The following is a 17,973-nucleotide window of genomic DNA, read 5'->3' on the forward strand; positions in this document are numbered from 1 at the left end:
GAAAAAAACAGAAATTCAACCTTGTGCTGAGGGTAAACCACACCCCTTTGGAGCCAGAACATAACTTTAAAAAGATGAATAACTCATAGAGCGGACATGTGAAAATTTTATAAATGATACCATAATTCTTGTGATTTTTCTGCCCACATTTTAAGAGGTTTTTCGACCCGGTGGCATGTTCAGGGGGGTTTTAGCGGAAAAGTGGATATTACTCTAAATGTGTGCATGTTAAAAATCTGAAACTTCATCAGTTAATGTCCCTACTCCCTGCGCACATGTATGTAAAGTTGGGTCCATGTCAGAAATTGAAAAATCAGTTAAAAAGTCCATTATGTGCCATCTCTGAATGCAAGCTCCTAGAAAGAGCAGATTTGGACAGAGACATGGCTAAATTCAGCCACACCATGTATATGTAATTTCAAGCAACTGTGTAACTGTGAAATATGTCTTTTATTATCAAATATAGAATATGTGCAATCTGACAGAGGAGTGTCCTATCTGCAAGCCATAAAATGACATCCCTCTGACTCACAGTTCATTCCCCAATCAAATGATAAATGGAAGTTTGACCAATTAGAAGCTGAGAGAGAGGTAGGGTCAGTGATGCTAGAACACACCCACATTCTAAACACATAAAAGCAGACAGACAGGACAGATAGGGACCTTCAATTCCATTTGCTGCAACGCACTCTGCCGGACCATACAACATCCAGAGATCCAGACTTCAAATTCATCAAACCTCCAGAGAGCCAAACTAGAGACTTCAATCTATCCAGAACTAAGAGACCAGACCAGAGAGAAAGCAGTGCTGTACCCAGAGAGACCCAGACCAGCAGAGAGAGCTGACCCAGATCACTGTGAAGTGCAGAGGCCAGACCAGACCAGACCAGAGTCCAGTCTAAAACCCTGACCAGATCCGTGATGAGGCCCATTTCACTCAAGAATATAGTGTGAGTACATAGCAAACTGTGCAGAACCAATCTCTTAGTTAAAATAATATAATTCAATCCATTTTTAACCTAAGTAGAACTGCAGCTTAGCAATTGTGTTATCCTGCCATCATTTTTAAAGCTGAAAAAGTGTGCGTTTAAAATTTCAAATCTGAAAAACGACCTTTATTTAATCGCTCATATCTCCGCAACCGTTTGTGCTAGAGACTTGCAGTAACTTTCATTTTGAAGCTAGAATCCTAGGCTTTCCTAGGACCCCAAAACGATAGAGATAGTCCTTGTGGTTCCTCTGTAATAGCGCTCGACGCATCCGCGAATTTTACCGCGATTTGCAAATTTCTTCACATGTAAAACTGCTGCTGCTTGCCTTCCATTTGCCAGAAATTCGTTTAACCTGCTAACTATCCCTGCATCATTGCTAGTGTGAGCCTGGACTAATATTAACTAGATACCACTCACCCTGAACCTCTGAAAAGGGAATTAAAAGCATTTTAGCATATATTTTAATTCATTGCCAGCACATATCAAAGCAATTTGGGCCTGTGTCTTTAAACTTCTGTTGTCTAAGCTTGCTGGGGTGAACTGAATCACATTTGATTGCATTTCTGAGAACTGTGTGTTTCCTTCCATTTCCTTGCATTGCATCAAGGGGGGGAGGGGATTGCCAGAGAAAAGTGATTACATTGTTTTGTTGAAATCATATTGAGTATTTTCTATACTGCATTTCATTCATTCAACCTTGCATTTCCTTGAACCCTATAAAGCATTCTCTACCACATTATACTTCTGTACCTATTTACCACTGTGCTACCTTATCCATTTCATCTCAACTCGTTAGTGATTATAAGAAGTGTGCTAGTGCCAGATTCTCCGTTGTTGATCTTTATCATATCAGATTAAGTGTGATATTCAATTATTAATTTACTATAAAGGGTGATATATATCTATTGTTTAAATTATCAAATAAACCTTTTAAACTTGCAAAACAGAACTACTTCTTGGCTCAGTGGGGTCAGGGGGATTCCAAGAGAGGGGTGTTATATAGGGGTAGTCATCCAGAACGCATGAACTGGACCTAAAGATATATCAATAAGGGTTTTCATTCAGTATTATAGACTAGGCGTTGACTTAGCTGTAGTGTTGAATTGAATCCCCTTACAATATTATCGCAGCTGCCCACTGCCTTTCCTCAACCTTCAACCTTGCTCAAGCAGTTTTCCCGCTCACACAGAGTTTATCTCGCCACTTCAGGTTTCTGGACCTCCACAATCCCTAGCTATGAGAGGATTTGCGGCACACAGATTCATGCATCTGCCATGTACCCTGTGTATCCCAAACTATCCTGAAAACATATCCCTAAAGACCCCTATGTATGTTTGTGTATGTATGTTCAAGACTACCGCATCCTCTCACAGTGGATTGTCCATTGCAAATCTCCTATCTCATGTGCACATGTGAAGCTTCTCGCTGACCAACCTTTAGGCACTACGTGGCATGCCACATACCTACATTGTTTTTATATTACATCAACAGATTTGACATTACGTTTCTACGCGCGTGCAAATCTAAAATGTATCAACTTAAATACAAAGGTACACTAATACTCACACTTATCCATTCTTTATTAACTACACTACATAGATGGTAAATCACAACTATGCATCAACATTACCGTCACATCAGTGACCATTATGGAGCGTGCAATGCAAACTCCTCTTTCCCATTGGGACCTTTACAGGCCACCCCAAAAAACTCAAGGACATTGGAGTTGGCGCAACTCCCAGGCATGAGCAATCGCTGCATATCTATGCACTGAAGATGACAGATCTCCCAAGCTTGCAATTGTTTATTGCCCTGTCACAACAATTAGTGATATACCCTCAGCCTGCAATAACTTGTCACTTAAAGCGTCACACAAAAGACACAGCAAAACAAACATGCTAAAAGTGTGGAAATGCCATACATAAGCAAATTGAAAACGTCCCTGCTCTGGCACTCTTTCCATCCGCTGCAAACTTTTAGTCCCTACGCTGACTCATCCCATATACCAGTCAAAGGGGATTCTTGTATCCTTTGGTTTATTGACCCCATGCTCATCATCCATGCCAAGGCCTGCCTCCTCCTTGAAAAGAATCAGGAAGTTCAGCTTTTGGATTGCAGAAACCTCATCTATTTGCCTGTGCTGTTGCCAATGGGTGCCTCATGGAACTGCCCTCTTTCAAGAGGGAAAAACTGAATTGGCATTAGCTGAAATGGTTTTCTTGCTGCTTAGGTCTCTTGTGAGCCATGTGGAGATATTCAACCTTTTCTCTGTGCATTTCTGTGCTGACCTCAGGGGGCACATAAGCACAAAGAATGTTTGTAATCTGCCAGGACCGCCCTTAACACAAGGTGAAGCAAAACTTTGCATACGAGTTGTGCTATTTCTGCATAGGCGCTGAATTAATAACCATGTTTTTTTCTGTTTCTGGAAGAATAGGTGGTCTTCCGTCATTCTGATTTTCTTCCAGATCGAGTTCCATAGTTTGGCTATGAGAATGGAGAAGACAGCTCCTCAGAGTTTAGTTTTGTTTCTATATGGAGGTCAGTGCTAGATCTTAAGGTTCTTCTGCGTTGGTATTGGGTGATCTTGGCTTGGAGAAATTTGGCTCCTTGTCTGTGTAGTGATCTATGGGCATTGCAGATGGTTGATACGTTTCTTGACTGGTATCCAAAAAAGATTTCTCAGTCCTGGGGTGACGTGATCTCTTCTATTTAGTCTCAGGAGTAGTCTTGCTGGTTTGTTTTGGATGCGTTGTAGATTTTTGATGAGTTGTTCAGGCATTCCTAGGTACAGACTATTTGCATAGTTTATTCTTGATAATACCAAGGAAATGATGGCAAGGTTTCAGTGTGAGGATTTGAGGTAAGGGAGGATCTCTCTTATTTGTCGAAGTTGGTAGAAGCATTTTTTTTGCCATTGCATTGGCCTGTGGTTCCAGGATGACACCACTGTCCATGAGTATTCCCAGTTTTTGTTATCACTGTTGAGGATTCAAGTTGAGTTCTCATATTTGGGGGCCAGGTGAGAGATGTCTGTGTTTCCTTGTCATCTGGTGGAGTTATCATTATTTTTGTTTTGGTAGGGTTTAGGTTAAGGTTGCTGTTTGCCATCCTGATGTTTCTGTAAGTGAGGCATTTAATGAGGACATTGCCAGGGTCGTTGTTAGTTGTCATATTGAAAATGAGCAGGGTATAGTCTGTGTAGTTGTAGGATGTCAATGCATGAGTTTGTATGAGCGTCATTAAGGTGGCCATGTAAATATCGAAAAGGAGTGGGGAGAGCCTTGATCCTTGTGTTACGCCACAGGTGATGTTTTTTTTGTTTGATGTAAATGTTGGTAGGAATGTTCTTTCAGTTCTGTCATTGAAGAAAGATTTTAACTATTGTACTGCAGAGTTTCAAAACACAAATTCCACCAGTCTTTTGATTATTGTTGTGTGTTTGCGTGTATCAAAGGCAGCTGGTATGTCCAGTATATTGAGGGCAGTTTGGGTGTTGTCTGCGATTGAACATCATTTAGTTTCCAAAACCCTTCATAATTATTTAGCAATAAAAATCATGTGCAGTGATGAAATGTTCGATAGGTTTGTTAATTTATAGCTTGCATTTCTAGTTAGGTTTAGTGCTGCTCTTTATTTCTTTTTGAGAATCGGCCCTCATACATGAAACGGTTTACCTATTTTGTCTTAAGGAACTAATCTGCCACATTTGAGCCCCAACCATATTGACCTCTTACAGCCGCGTGGGTGTAGTATTATGGTGATTCTTGAGACATATTGTTGGACTGGGACATCACTCTGCCTCGCTATGTGCATTTGGTGTTTCAAGTTGCAATAGCAAAAAAGTACAAAGCAGCCACGCTGTGCGGCAAGATCATGGAGTGCAGTACAGGGGAACTTGCAAGAGATAAGATCAAATATTTATTTTGTTTGCATTAGACACCCAGGAATTAGCTCTCATCCCTGCTAGTAACAATAAGGGGAGAGTTTGCTCTCTTTTGTTGTGGCAATAAGGCTCGAGACATGGGCTGTGTAATTACAGATGCCAAAGGTTACAAGTTCTAGGTGTAGGCTTTGGTTTATTTTGTGGATATTGAGGTTGTGGATTGGTAGGGGTGTATGTTTTGTCCTTTTTTTTGTGTTTTGTGTTATCACGTCTTGCCATGAGATAGGAGGGTGGGGATGTTTTCGGATTTCGTTTTGAATAGCTGTTACTTTAGTAGTAATTTGCATTTTGTTGCACTGATGTATATGGAGTAATCGTTTGCTTGTTCCCATTCTGTTGTTACTCAGTTGTATTATGTTTTGTATAATTATTAAATAAAGTTGATAAAAAAAAACAAGTTCTATTGGGCCATTTCTGGGGTACATTGTAATGGATCCAGAAGAGAAATGGAGTCTATCCATTGGTTTGATAAGGATGCCGTCATCAACTGCTTCCTCTACTTTCATGTGCAGCCCTGTATATGGCACTGCTGAGTCATCAGCTAATTCATTTATTTTTTAAACGTGTTTTTATTGAGTTTTGTCAATCTACAACACAACGCAAGAAGAAAAGAAAAAAAACATAAACACCACATCCCCAACTCACCGCCCCCCTAACCCCCTAATCCGGAAGGCATCTCTGTGCGGCTCTCTAGTCTTTTGGTTTGTGACCTTATTTCTGCAAGTTGAACATATCGAGTATCCTTATTTTGTGTGCGCACCATTGTTCCATGTAATCGCTCTGTAGGTAGGTAAGGGCTGCGACCCAGTCGTCCGGAATCTATGGTGTTCCCCCTGGATATTGTACGTGATCCGTTCCATTGCGATAAACGACCATACTCTTTGTAGCCACTCATAGATTGTCGGTGGGGTTCTCTGTTTCCATTTTTGGGCTATTGCCAACCATGCCGCTATTAGCTGTCCCCTAAAGTTCCGCTTCTGTGCCTCAGTCATAAGCTTCTCTCAGGGATTCCAGAGCCCACTCAGCCACACCTCCTCCCCCAGCACCCCCCCCAGCTCCCATGAGCATCTCCTGCATTTGTAATTTGACATCTCCCCAGAATTGCTCAATAGACGGGCAGTCCCACCAAATGTGCCTCCAGGCCCCCACTCCTCTGCACTCCCTCAGCACTTATTTGAGGTTGTTCTATACATTGCGTGGAGTCTTTCCGGGGTGTAATGCCACTGAACTAGGATCTTCATCCACATTTCCCTGGTCTGGATTGCTCTAGTGAGTTTGGGGATTGCTCCCCATAAATGTTCCCACTGTTCCTTAGAGTTGGTGCCCCTGAGGGTTTTCTCCCACCTCTTCATATGTTGCCATTTTACCTCTTCGGATTGAGTGATCAAGAACTTGTAGGTGACCCAGACACATTTATTTGTGCCTGTATACGTCAAAAGGTATGTTTTTCGAACTGAGTTAATTCCCTAGTCACTGCCTGTCTGATTCGCCGGGACTGCAGCCAGTGGTGTAGCTGCTCATATTTATATCTGTCATTCGTTGTCAGGCACAGCTGGGCCGCACAGTCTTCAAAAGATTTAATTTCTTGGGCCTGGTACACGTCTCCTATCTTGTTACACCTGGCCTCCTCCCATTTCTCATAGACCCCCTTTTCCATCCCCACTGGGAATTCTGGATTTCTGAACATTGGCATAATGGGGATAGGGTATTTTGTTAAGGTTTCTTCTATTGTGGCTTTATCCCACACATAACGTCGCCTTCATTACCTCGCTAATTCTGAGATTAGGGTGTCTGTGCTGTTTCCCTTTCCAGAGCATGTGTCCAGAGCAGGTGTCGGAGGTGGGTAGTTGCTACGGCATTTTCTTGAGAGACCCACATTTTCTGTGAGGTCCCGGGATCCATTCTCTCAGCACCCACAATAGGGCTGCTTCATAATACTTGTCAGCATTGTATTTTTCAACATACCCCTGTGTACCCCCTAACCCCTTGACGAGAACCCTGTTCCCTAACCTGTGGTCATTCCCCTCCCTCTCCTCTACCTGTCCCCGCCCTTGATGCCCTCCCCCCTCCCACCTTCCCTGGTGTAGGTTGCCTTTAATGAGCCAACCATGGACAAAACCTTAGAGGCAAATCGCTACATAGCTCAGGAAAACCTATGTGTGGGGTATCCGAAAACCCCCTCCCTTACTTCTAGTTGGATTCCAAGGTGAGCTGGTAGCGACCCGAAAATTGCTATGGATAATATTCGTGTCCCGACAGGCCTCTTCATCTGTTGTCTGTCCCTTATATTGTTGGGGGTTCTCCGGCGGGTGGAGTGGTGCCAGGTGTGCTTTGTAGGGAATTCTTTTGGAGCTTCCTTTGGATGCGTTCCTTCGTTGTCCATTCCCAATGCTGGGGGCCCTTGGCAGTGTACCTGTTTGTGGCCAATAGACCAGGCTGATCATCCAGTTTGATTTTCATTATCCTGGCTCCCTCCTCTCTGGTAGTTATTTTATGAGTTGTGCCATTCCAGTTTAAGAGGAGGCCAAAAGGAAAGGTCCACCTATATGTGATCTTTTTGGTTTGCAGGTGTTCCAGCAGGTTTTGAATGTCCCTTCTCTTCTGCAGGGTTAGCTGAGATATGTCCTGAGATGGTTGGATCACGTTGCTGCAGTATGAGATTGGGTCTGCCTTCCTTGCCGCCGTAAGGATCAGTTATTTTTGTGGGCAGGAGGTTAATGCGGCCAGGGTGTCCCTAGGTCGAGTGCCCGGGTCTTTGCGTATCGTTCCTAGGCAGTGAATCCTGTCTGTTGGAACATCTGGTTCTCCCTCCATGCCCAACAGGTCTTTGAATATATTTGACACCTGGTTGTTGAGATCCTCATCCCTTACTGATTCAGGGAGGTTTCAAATGCAGATATTTGGCCGCCGTGATCTGTTCCCAAGGTCATCACTTTTAGCTCAATTTTGTTAGTTGTCCTGGCTAGATGATCCAAAAGCTCCTCTGATTTAGTCCTCTACCTGGTCCTGCATTGCCCTTTTGTGTGTGTTGACTCTCTCACCCAGGGATGCAATGTCTTTGCGCATATATCTGCCAGCTCTGCTTTAAGTTCTGTGGTGAGTGTGTGGAATTGCACTTGTCCTGGAATGTCTGGAGGCAACGTTCCATATCCTCCTTTGAAGTGGCCATGTCATCCCCAGCTGTGCGCGCTGTGCCTTGGGTGTTGTCTGGGTCGCCAGGTGCCCCCCTGTTCTAGACCAGCACTCCTGCAATGGGTTTTGCTTGGGAGTAGGTTGTGGCTTCCATGCTACTTTCCTTTCTTTGGTGCCAGGCATTGACTGCTGTTAGCGTGCCCTGAGTTGGGTCTATGTGGTCTGTTCACTGGATGTCCTTGTCTGTGCTGGTAGGGTGGTAGCTGCACCCGCTCTGTGTCTGAGGCTAGGTGCGGCCGGGTCGTGGAATGAGGTGAGAGGAATGTTGATCCACGCACCGTGGTGGCCTGTTGGAGGGAGCGGATGGCTGCTTTGATAGTCCGGGTGACCTTCCCGCCTGGTCCCTCCACGGTCCGCCTTCTTTTGAAGGCTGTGGTGCTGCGCTCCACTTTGCGGTTACGGGAGGGCTGAAGCCTTGTGGGGTGGACATTATGGGCTATATGGTGTGCGTGGTGCAGGGTGAAGTCTCCCGTGTGGGGCGGAGGGGTCCCTGTTTCCCAGAAGTTCCTGTTGCCGTCCCTGGGCTGATAACCAGGTCGATCAATCCGGATCCAGGTGCTGCCGTGTGGGGCCTACCTGTGCCCTGGTCTGCTTGTAGGGAGGGTGAAAGCGGGTGAGCGCACTTCTGGAGCCCCACGATGAGCAAGGTGCAGAGTTCACTGGGCGCAATGAGTCCAACCCCACACATTGTAGTGTCGCCAGGAGGGGATCCGCAGCTTATATCGCACGGGGTGGCACCCACCTCTTGTCGGCTCTCTTCATGTTCCGGCACGGGGGTGATCTTCTTTTACGTCCTTGCGAGGGTGCCAAAAGTTGCTGCTCATCAATTTACCCTTTTCCGGACGGATCTGTGCTGCTGCTGTGTTGGGAAAGATATTACCGGGTCGGAGCTCAGTGGGCTGTGACTCCATTCATCAGCGGCCATCTTGGAATACCTTCATCTTTATTTTTAGTAAGGATATTTATAGTGGCTCCAGATAAATTACCAGTGTATTAATAAATGTGGTTTAGCAGAAGCCAGGCTAAACACAATGTGTGTACGTTACATTGGGATTACTAGTTAGTTACTTGTACCCTCAGCTTCGCTTGGCTGTTAAATATATAGTCAACGGGAGCTGAGGTGTGGGCGTGGGTCGTACTTAGTTACTAAAGAGCTAATTGCTTTACAATGAGATTAAAGTTAATGCTATGTTAAAATGTTGAGCCATTTGTATATCATTGTACAGCTACATTTTAACACAATGATATAGACAGTTATGTATGGAGTTATTGCAGAGGAACCCACTGGTCTTGGGATTACAATTTGCATCATTGGTTGTTGTATAGGGATTGAAAGCACTCTGTGTTTTGCCTGTTTATTTGTTTCAAAGGGAGACTTTGTCAATGAGGGAGGTGTTAGGGTGTGTTAAGTGGGCACCACCTTATTTCAAATGATTATTCAAAAAATCTACTTGATAATTATATTATTTTGCGATAACCAGATCTACACAGCAAAATGTAGAAATATCATAAGCATAAACGACTATGGGAAACACCCAGAGAACCGGCCCCACCCCTGCAGCAGCAAATCACTGCAACCCAGCCACGCGCCGATATGAAGCACAACAACAACACGCTCCTGTGATAAAAATGTTTATTGTGAGTCCACTGACTTTGATCATTGATTCTGAGTAAGGGTTAATGGTGGCCTAAAATGATTGTGGCGGTAGAAGAGGCAATTAAACTGGGCATGGTGTTAATACAGTTATGAAGTAAGAAGGGAGTCATTAGGGGTGCATCATTATCCGAAAGGGCCCTAGAAGGAAGTTGCATTGGTTTTAATGGACCCTATAATTATACATGGTGAGGAAGCCAGATAGGTTTTGGCTGCCAGACTTAAATTTGGAATTGACTGAAGTAAAGGTGGCTAGTAGTGTGGACACTAAGACAGTGGTGCAGTTTCTATAGCAATTCTTTTTAAATGAAGGATTTCCAGGTTTCCTTTGATCACAGATAATGGGGTGCAAATGGTGTTGAAGAAATGGAATCCTTTTGACCCGTAACCGAATCACGCATAGTAGAACAACTTTGTACCATCCCATCTAATGGGGGTGTTGAACGATTTAATCACACATTGATGCTACACAGATGGTGTGGATGACAAGCAAAGATTGAAAACAGGAATTTCAAAGAAAGGTGGTGACAAATAGGTTAGCAACTCCTCCAATCAATGGAAAAATTCCCATGGAGGCTCTCAAATGGAGGAAACTTCACACCCGGTTGTGCCCTAGGTAGATGCATCCTGCAAGAATGTGTCATGTGAAGGGAAAAGTTTATGGGGAAAGGTTGAGGAATAATGGGACAATCAAATCAGGAATTATGATGTCATAGTCAGATTTGGTGAAGGTCCGTGTTCCCATCTTGGTCCTAAAATGGCAGACCAATATCTGTGTTAATGATTTGGGGATGTACATGTGTTGCCAGTGTTTTCTCTATCTTGAACAAACCAAATTTGGACTTGAGAGATTCTACAGTCTCGACTTCTAGATATCTGGAATACTCATCAACCTTCACTAAGGCATTGTGGCAATCCAGAAAGGTTCAGGAGTCAGTGCTGATGGCTTATCATGTTCACATGCTGAGGGGTGGTGACAGGATGGTGGGGTGCTATTTGTCGTGCCTGTAGCTTAGTGTGAAAGCCACATGGCAACCACATTTTCTACTCAAGTGTATATTCATGGAAATCCGTATTTATCTATCAGATGAGCCTTCATCTTCACCACTCTTTGATGGCCAAAATGAGCCAGGTGTATGGCCTTTTGTGAAAGACAATGTAGAAGTACACCAAAAGCTCACAGCAAACATGTGTGTCGTGTAGGATTGATAAAGCTTCTCCAGTACTATGACAGTTTTCTGTGATTGTGTTCTGATGAGTATCCAAAGCTTTCATCGCTACCTAGAGACATTCATCATTTTCTGTGGCATCACAGATTTCTTCCAAAGATATTGCATTGGGTCAGCTGCTCAATCAGTTCGGATGAGCTCTTCCTTTTCCTTTTCTTGTGCAGATAGTCTACACGGTGGCCATGGCCTCTTTCCCAATGTGGAAGTACCGTTGCAAGGGGAAGGGGCGGGCACCCGACTTGCATTTGCCATGAGCTGCTCTCATTCCCAGTGATCCTTCTGTGTGAGTAGAGCTCTCAGCCCACAAGTGCTGGCAGCTATGAGAAGCTCTATCTTCAAAGTTTCACATGATTGTCTCACTTGATAGGGCTTCAATATTGTAATTGAATGCTTTTGTGGTTACCTATGAATTCTCATGCAGTGTTGTCTTTGAGCATCTCTCTTAGCAGCTCTGTGACAGTGGATAGATCCAGTATGACCCGCCCGAAATAGTTTATCATTCCAAGAAAACTGCTCAGCTTGTTGACACGGTAAGGGGAATTACCCTTCTTGACAGATTATATCTTCAAAGGGCCTGAAAATACACCCTGGTCAGAGAAGACCTGACAGAAGAACTCAAATTGCCTCTTGCAGAATTCACACTTGTTACAGTGTAGTATGAGACCACTTTGTTGTAGTCTCCCCAGCACTGCTCAAAGTGCTAGCTCTCATTCTCAAGGAATTTCAATATGTCATTACTGACATTAATGACTCCTGGTAGGTTAAAGAGCACCTCTGATTTTATTATGAAAGGCTGCTACAGCTGAAGATATTCAGTTGCCCTGTCGTTCATATCTGTGCAGTCCTTTGTGGTTGGAGATGGGTGTGATTTTCCTTGAGTTGGGGTCCAGTGGTAGCCGCTGATAACATGCACAAACTCCTAGCTTGGAGAACCACTTGGCCTAATTTAGATCTGGTGGGATATCATCCATTGCAGGGGTTATATTCAGCTCCTGACTAATCACCTTTGGAAGGCGCATATCTACACATATTTTCATTTCACTCAGCTGCTTGGTCATCTTGGTTACCACTATTGGGTATCCCCATGGTGTCAGTCTTTCCACTGTTGCAATGATATCATATTGCTTCTTCTTTTCTATCTCCTTTAACAATTTTGTTCTGATGTGAAATGGAAGTTGTCAGTCTCATAGAGCCACAGGCTGCCCCATGCGATGGATGTGAAGCCATATGTGTTTCCCTTTCAAGCATTTCACTCCCTCAAAGATGGCAGAGAATTCTGTTAGTAATATATCAACTTTACATGTGGATATGTTGTTGGCAAAGTGGATTTGCTGCAGAGATTCTGTCATCTCACACCTTAAAAGGATTCCTGTTCCATTGCTGGTTGCAAAGACCTTTATCAGTGTGCTGTTCAAGCCATACCTAACTTCCGTCCTTGCAGCTATATGGGGACTAGACTGACAGACACCTATATCAGAGTGGATGTGGGCCACAGCAGTTATTGCAATTTGAGCAGCTTGAATCGTTTGCTGGACATCACATTGAAAGAGTCAGCTGTAACGTTTAATGCTAAGACCTTTAGTCCTAGAATGCCTCTCCATCATTGGTGGTGAGATCATTTTTCGTTGTCTCCTAATTTTCTCCCACTACGTCATCAGACGTGTCACTGTCAGCTGGGTACTGTGGTAGGTCAGAAGAAGGAGACAGAACAGTTTGGGTATTCTGGCAAATATTCTATTGAAATAATAAGTAAAAAGCCTTACTATCGCTACTATGTGAAATGTCCATGCCTAAAACATCTAACTAGGATGCTTGGTGTCTGTTGTTAAATCCAAAATAAACAGTTTGTCCTCCATCCAAAACAAAGCTGTACTGACCCTACTACTAAGACAAAACAGCAAAAGACCAGGAGAATGGCCCTCTTCTCGTGCACAGGCGTCCTCAGCCCTAGTATATCATCTTCAGATTTGTTGTGGTTATCTCTTTGTTAAGCTTCTTCAGTTCCTCTGGGGGACATTTCCAAGTCTTTGGTTCCCCTTTTCCTTCTCTTTGTAAACTTCTTCTTGTCAGCCTTCTTGGCCTTGGAATCTCTCTTAATATGTTTCTCTAAAGTGTCTCTTAAAATGTCTCTGTTTCCAATATTTTTAGGGAAGTAGGATCCCTCTTTACTGTGTTCCTGTTTTCCGTATCCCTCTGGTTCCTCAATAACAAAATATCTGATATCAGGCTGCTCCTTTTCTGGTTTACTGATTTTCCCTTTGGGACATGTATAGTAAGCCCAATAGATATTCTTATTCTCTTCATCACTTTGTGTCGGGTCAGGATTAGCAATATAAGTTCTATTATGATTCTCTGTTTCTTGGTTCTCTCCCCTGTTTCTGCGACGAGTTGTTTGAGTCCTGTGACAGGTTTCATCCTCCTTATTATTGGGCCGGTAGCTTTTGAAGCTACCGCAAACATAAATACAACGTTATTATGTTTGAAAACGCTGCGGTTTTTCTTTCTAAGTTTCTCAGGCTCTGGGAGGAGCCTGAGAAACTTAGAAAGAAAAACCGCAGCGTTTTTGAAACACAACCGTGTTGTGTTTCTGCCTGCAGTGGCTATCACTTTGGAAGGGGAGCCCGAGAGCCCCAAAGGGAAAACAGCTGTAGGCAGAAACACTGCAGCATTTCAGAAAACAACCGTGTTGTGTTTCTGCCTAAAGCTGCTTTCCCATTTTGGGCTTTCGGGCTCCCCACGGGGAGCCTGAGAGCCCCAAATGGGAAAACAGCTTTAGGCAGAAACACCGCGGCATGGAAACACAACCGCGTTGTGTTTCTGCCTGCCTTGGCTTTCACTTTGGGTCTCCGATGCTCCCCTGGGGGACCACCGGAGACCCAAAGTGATAGCCACGGCAGGCAGAAACACAACGCGGTTGTGTTTCAAAAACGCTGCGGTTTTTCTTTCTAAGTTTCTCAGGCTCCTCCGAGCCGGAGGAGCCGGAGAAACTTAGAAAGAAAATCTGCAGCGTTTTCAAACACAATAACGTTGTATTTATGTTTGCGGTAGCTTCAAACTCTACCGCAAACAGAAATACAATGTTTTTAAAGCTGCCGTTTTATTTCTAAGTTTTCCGGGCTCCTCCAGCCCAGAAAACTTAGAAACAAAACCGCTGCTAGTGCTTATTTTAAAAAAAATAAATAGCACTTACCGAGATGCAGCTGCAGCTTTTCTGCCTGTAGTCTCCGGTCTGCGTCCTCCGAGTCCCAGCACCAATGAAAGAAAAGCCACCCAGTGGTAGCTTTTGTTTACTACAGCTGGCTGGCTTTTCCTTCATTAGTGCCGCAAAAGCAAAAGCAAGCACAGGCGGGCATCGATTTCACAAAATGGATGCCCCCATGTGCTTCCTTTTGTAAATTTTGAGCTTCATTTGCTCAAAATTTTACATAGGGACTTAAAAAAAAAAGTGCCAATCTTTTTTTTTTATTATTGCCCATCTTTTTTTGCAATAAACATTTTTGGGCGAACCATTCCTTTAAGAAGACTTTGTGCACATCTTTAGCAGCTAAGTGTTGCAACATGGACCACTCGGTCCTGGGTTAGTCTTCTTGGTGGATTTAAAAAGAATTGTGAATTGGCCATCCACAAGTAGGCAGCACATTATGCAGAAGAAAGACTGGGTTTTAAAAGAAACTGGGACTTTTGCAGCAGGGGTTTCTAATGGTTAACATGGATTTGGCCAGGTTCTGCATTTTTAATGAACCCCAGCTAATTTGCATGCTTTGATCACAGTGTGTTAGGGACCTGAAGCAATCATATAAGCAAATCTCTATCCAGTTCTTTTACATGTTGATATGAGATAGGACCTATAGTTACCGTCAAGGGGCTGGATCGGGATGCAACACTGGACTATTGGGTACATTAACTCTGTATCTACCAAGCAAGGTATAGTGTTGCCCCAATTTTGCAATAACAAAATGGTCCTTCCTAACTATTAATGTTTGGATGACAATGGGCCTCATTACGGGTCGGGCGGTAACCCTGCCAGTGCTACCGGCGGGTTGCCGCAGGTCCCGTAAAATATTACTGGCGCCTGACTTCCTGTTGCCACCGGGCTAATACAAGTCCGGCGGTCAGTAAATCAGGCGCTGGTAATTCTGTTAATCTCCATTCGGGAGTGGGGACACAGAGCACTGGCACCATTGTTAATGGCGCTGGTGCTTCCGTGACGGCTTTGCCTATCATGACCGCTATGCCCGGCAGGGTCAGACCTGGCGGGCACAGCCGCTCCAGCAGGCAAACCCATAGATTGGCGGTCGAGAAACAAGGATGCCGGTGAACTTACTGGCACCCCTATTTCCGGACTGGCAAACTCAGCATGAGACCCAATGTCACTTTTCCCTTAGGTGTCATAATCCTCATGTTTTACTGAATGCCGAAATCTATGGGCATTCTTATTTGGAAATGGGTGAGCAGTGGGATTTACAGACACGCATAGCTGAGAGCCCTTAAAGTACTCAAATATCCAGTACCCATATTGCTGGCAATAATGACAGTATTACTAGTCACAAACCCATTCCAAAAACCTTGTGCAACTAGAGTATCAGGTGCAGTAACACTCAATCCTGGCCACCCCCTCTTCCTCATCCAGAACCTCTCATATTGTTTGGCACACCAACATTTGAGTTTGTATTTGTGTTCATATTGACAACCCTGGCAGGCCAGTGTAAAGTTGCAGAGCCATTGATTTGCACTCTGTCAATTCACACTTTTGTACTTGGCAAGATTCACAATGATTTCCTACCACCACTAGTTCTATGATGGGCTTCATCTGCCAGCCTACACAGATAGGCTTCAGCTGTTGCTGAAGCTTGGCAATCAGCCCTTGAAGAAACACACCAGCCACCACTGCCTGGGCATTTTCCGCTGGTTTTGGTGATCCCTATGGAATGCATCCTTCAGTCGATCAAGATAATCCATTGAAGACTCATTTTTATTCTGTTTACAATTATTTCTTTGTTCCCTTTCTGGTTTTCTCAGTCATACTCAAGACACCTACTGGGAGACACCAGGGAGTCAAATACTCAAATGGGCCACCCATGGAAAAAACTATCAGAATAGAAACATCAAGCCCACTTGACTCTCGTGCAGTTTTCACATTGAACCGCATTTTATTTGTATCAAATGTACACATCGACATACCATTTGATTTTGAATGGCTGTGACTCCTAAACCATCACTGGACAAACATATTGTTTTCATAAAATATACATAGAACACAATTCAACAATGTAAAACTTAATATTCAAATATAAAGTCCATGCTCAACATTATCTCACAATCGCTCAACTCAATCATACCTAAAGTGCTTGAATCGCCAATGTCCTAAAGTTCACAAAATGCTATGCAGTACCCAAACCAGTATTTCCACAATCACAGTGTCCCCTCGTACCATTTATGAGATGCACTAATTAATTGCTCAGCACAACATGTTGTGTTCTGTAAACCAATAAAATTAATCGCCAGAAATTCTTTAGGGGCAACACCTATCTCACGAGTGATAATGCTAAAAGACCTTAGCCACATTGAACAAATGCATATCATAACATTCATTCATTTAGTCACATTGCCTGATCTAAATATTTATCTTTGATTGCACCCTGCACTCATTTGTCAGTGGTCGAATGCATTATTCTTAATCAATTAATTGCAGTTGCGTAAACTTCAAGCATCCAATTCCATATTCCGGTTTGCGCAATCTGTAGCAATACGCATCTGCAATCAATTAACACCCCGATGATTAATTGCGTGTTTCTGTATCAAATTAAACACTTAATGCCGCTAGCACTTTGAGCCTCCGCACCTCCAACTCCCTCGATGGCCTCCATGTCCAGCAAAGAGCTACACTTCTCCTCCCAAGCGGTTAGTGTAAGTGGCGCATCATTCCCTCCGCCAGTGGCCATGCTCTCCTGATGGTGCTGGGACAGGAGTCCCCAGACCCTGGCCCTCAGGTCATTCCAGCGTTTGGGACAGTCTTTGCTGTCCCGGGGGACACTGGACACTGCTGTCACCTTTTCACAGATCATGTGCCAGATGGCTGTCCGGCACTGTGCAGATGTTTTTCACTGCCTGGACCGATAGATCGCATCGTAGTGTGCTACCACCTCATCAGCGAGAACCAGCATATCCCCCTCACTGAATGTGGGTTTGCGGATTCAATCTTGGGCAGCTTTGCCCCTGACCCTCTCCTGCAACATTCTTTCTGGTTTGCTGGTCTGGATGGCTACAAGAAGCTCTGATATTTAATGGATTGTGATTTTCAAAATGTCCGCCACAGTGCTTCTGTTTCGGTAGTGACTTGTTTCTTGGGTGCTATTTGTGCTGGGTTTTTACCCGGTAGCCTTTGTACCGGTGCTATTTCCGCTGTGCGCAAATTGCGTTACCACTGGAACCGATGAACGTGCCTGCAATGTAGTGATGTGGTGCTATTTGCACCACAGGTCACTGCAGTAATGCTATTTCCGCTCGGCTGAAATAGTGCCAGCTTACCGCCCAACTCCTGATGAGGCCCTTAGTGTGATTACAAATACTTTTACTAGCAAAAGTTCCACACTTACTTATTTTTCTCTTTTCATAAGTAATCTCAAAAGTATGTTGTAAGGCTGCAAGAGAGACAAAAGTACTATTAGCATAGTCTCTCATATCCATGATATGATATGATATGATATGATGTGGCATTTATAACGCGCCTGTACACAAGTGTTTCTAGGCACGACAATACAAGGAGGGGGAACAAAGGGAGGACAAAATAATGATCTTACTAGGCCATGTACCATTCAGATTGAGGAAGTGCGGGGAAGAGGGAAGGGGATACATGTCAGGGGGGGAGGGGAAGGGGGAAGTGCAGTTAACTCACAAGTGCAGCAACCAGGTGGCTCATAAGTGCAGAGAAAAGGGACTGTAGGGTTGCAGATACGCCCT

The sequence above is a fragment of the Ambystoma mexicanum genome, chromosome 2p (assembly GCF_040938575.1).
Source record: "Ambystoma mexicanum isolate Mex_15411 chromosome 2p, UKY_AmexF1_1, whole genome shotgun sequence".
Taxonomy (NCBI): domain Eukaryota; kingdom Metazoa; phylum Chordata; class Amphibia; order Caudata; family Ambystomatidae; genus Ambystoma; species Ambystoma mexicanum.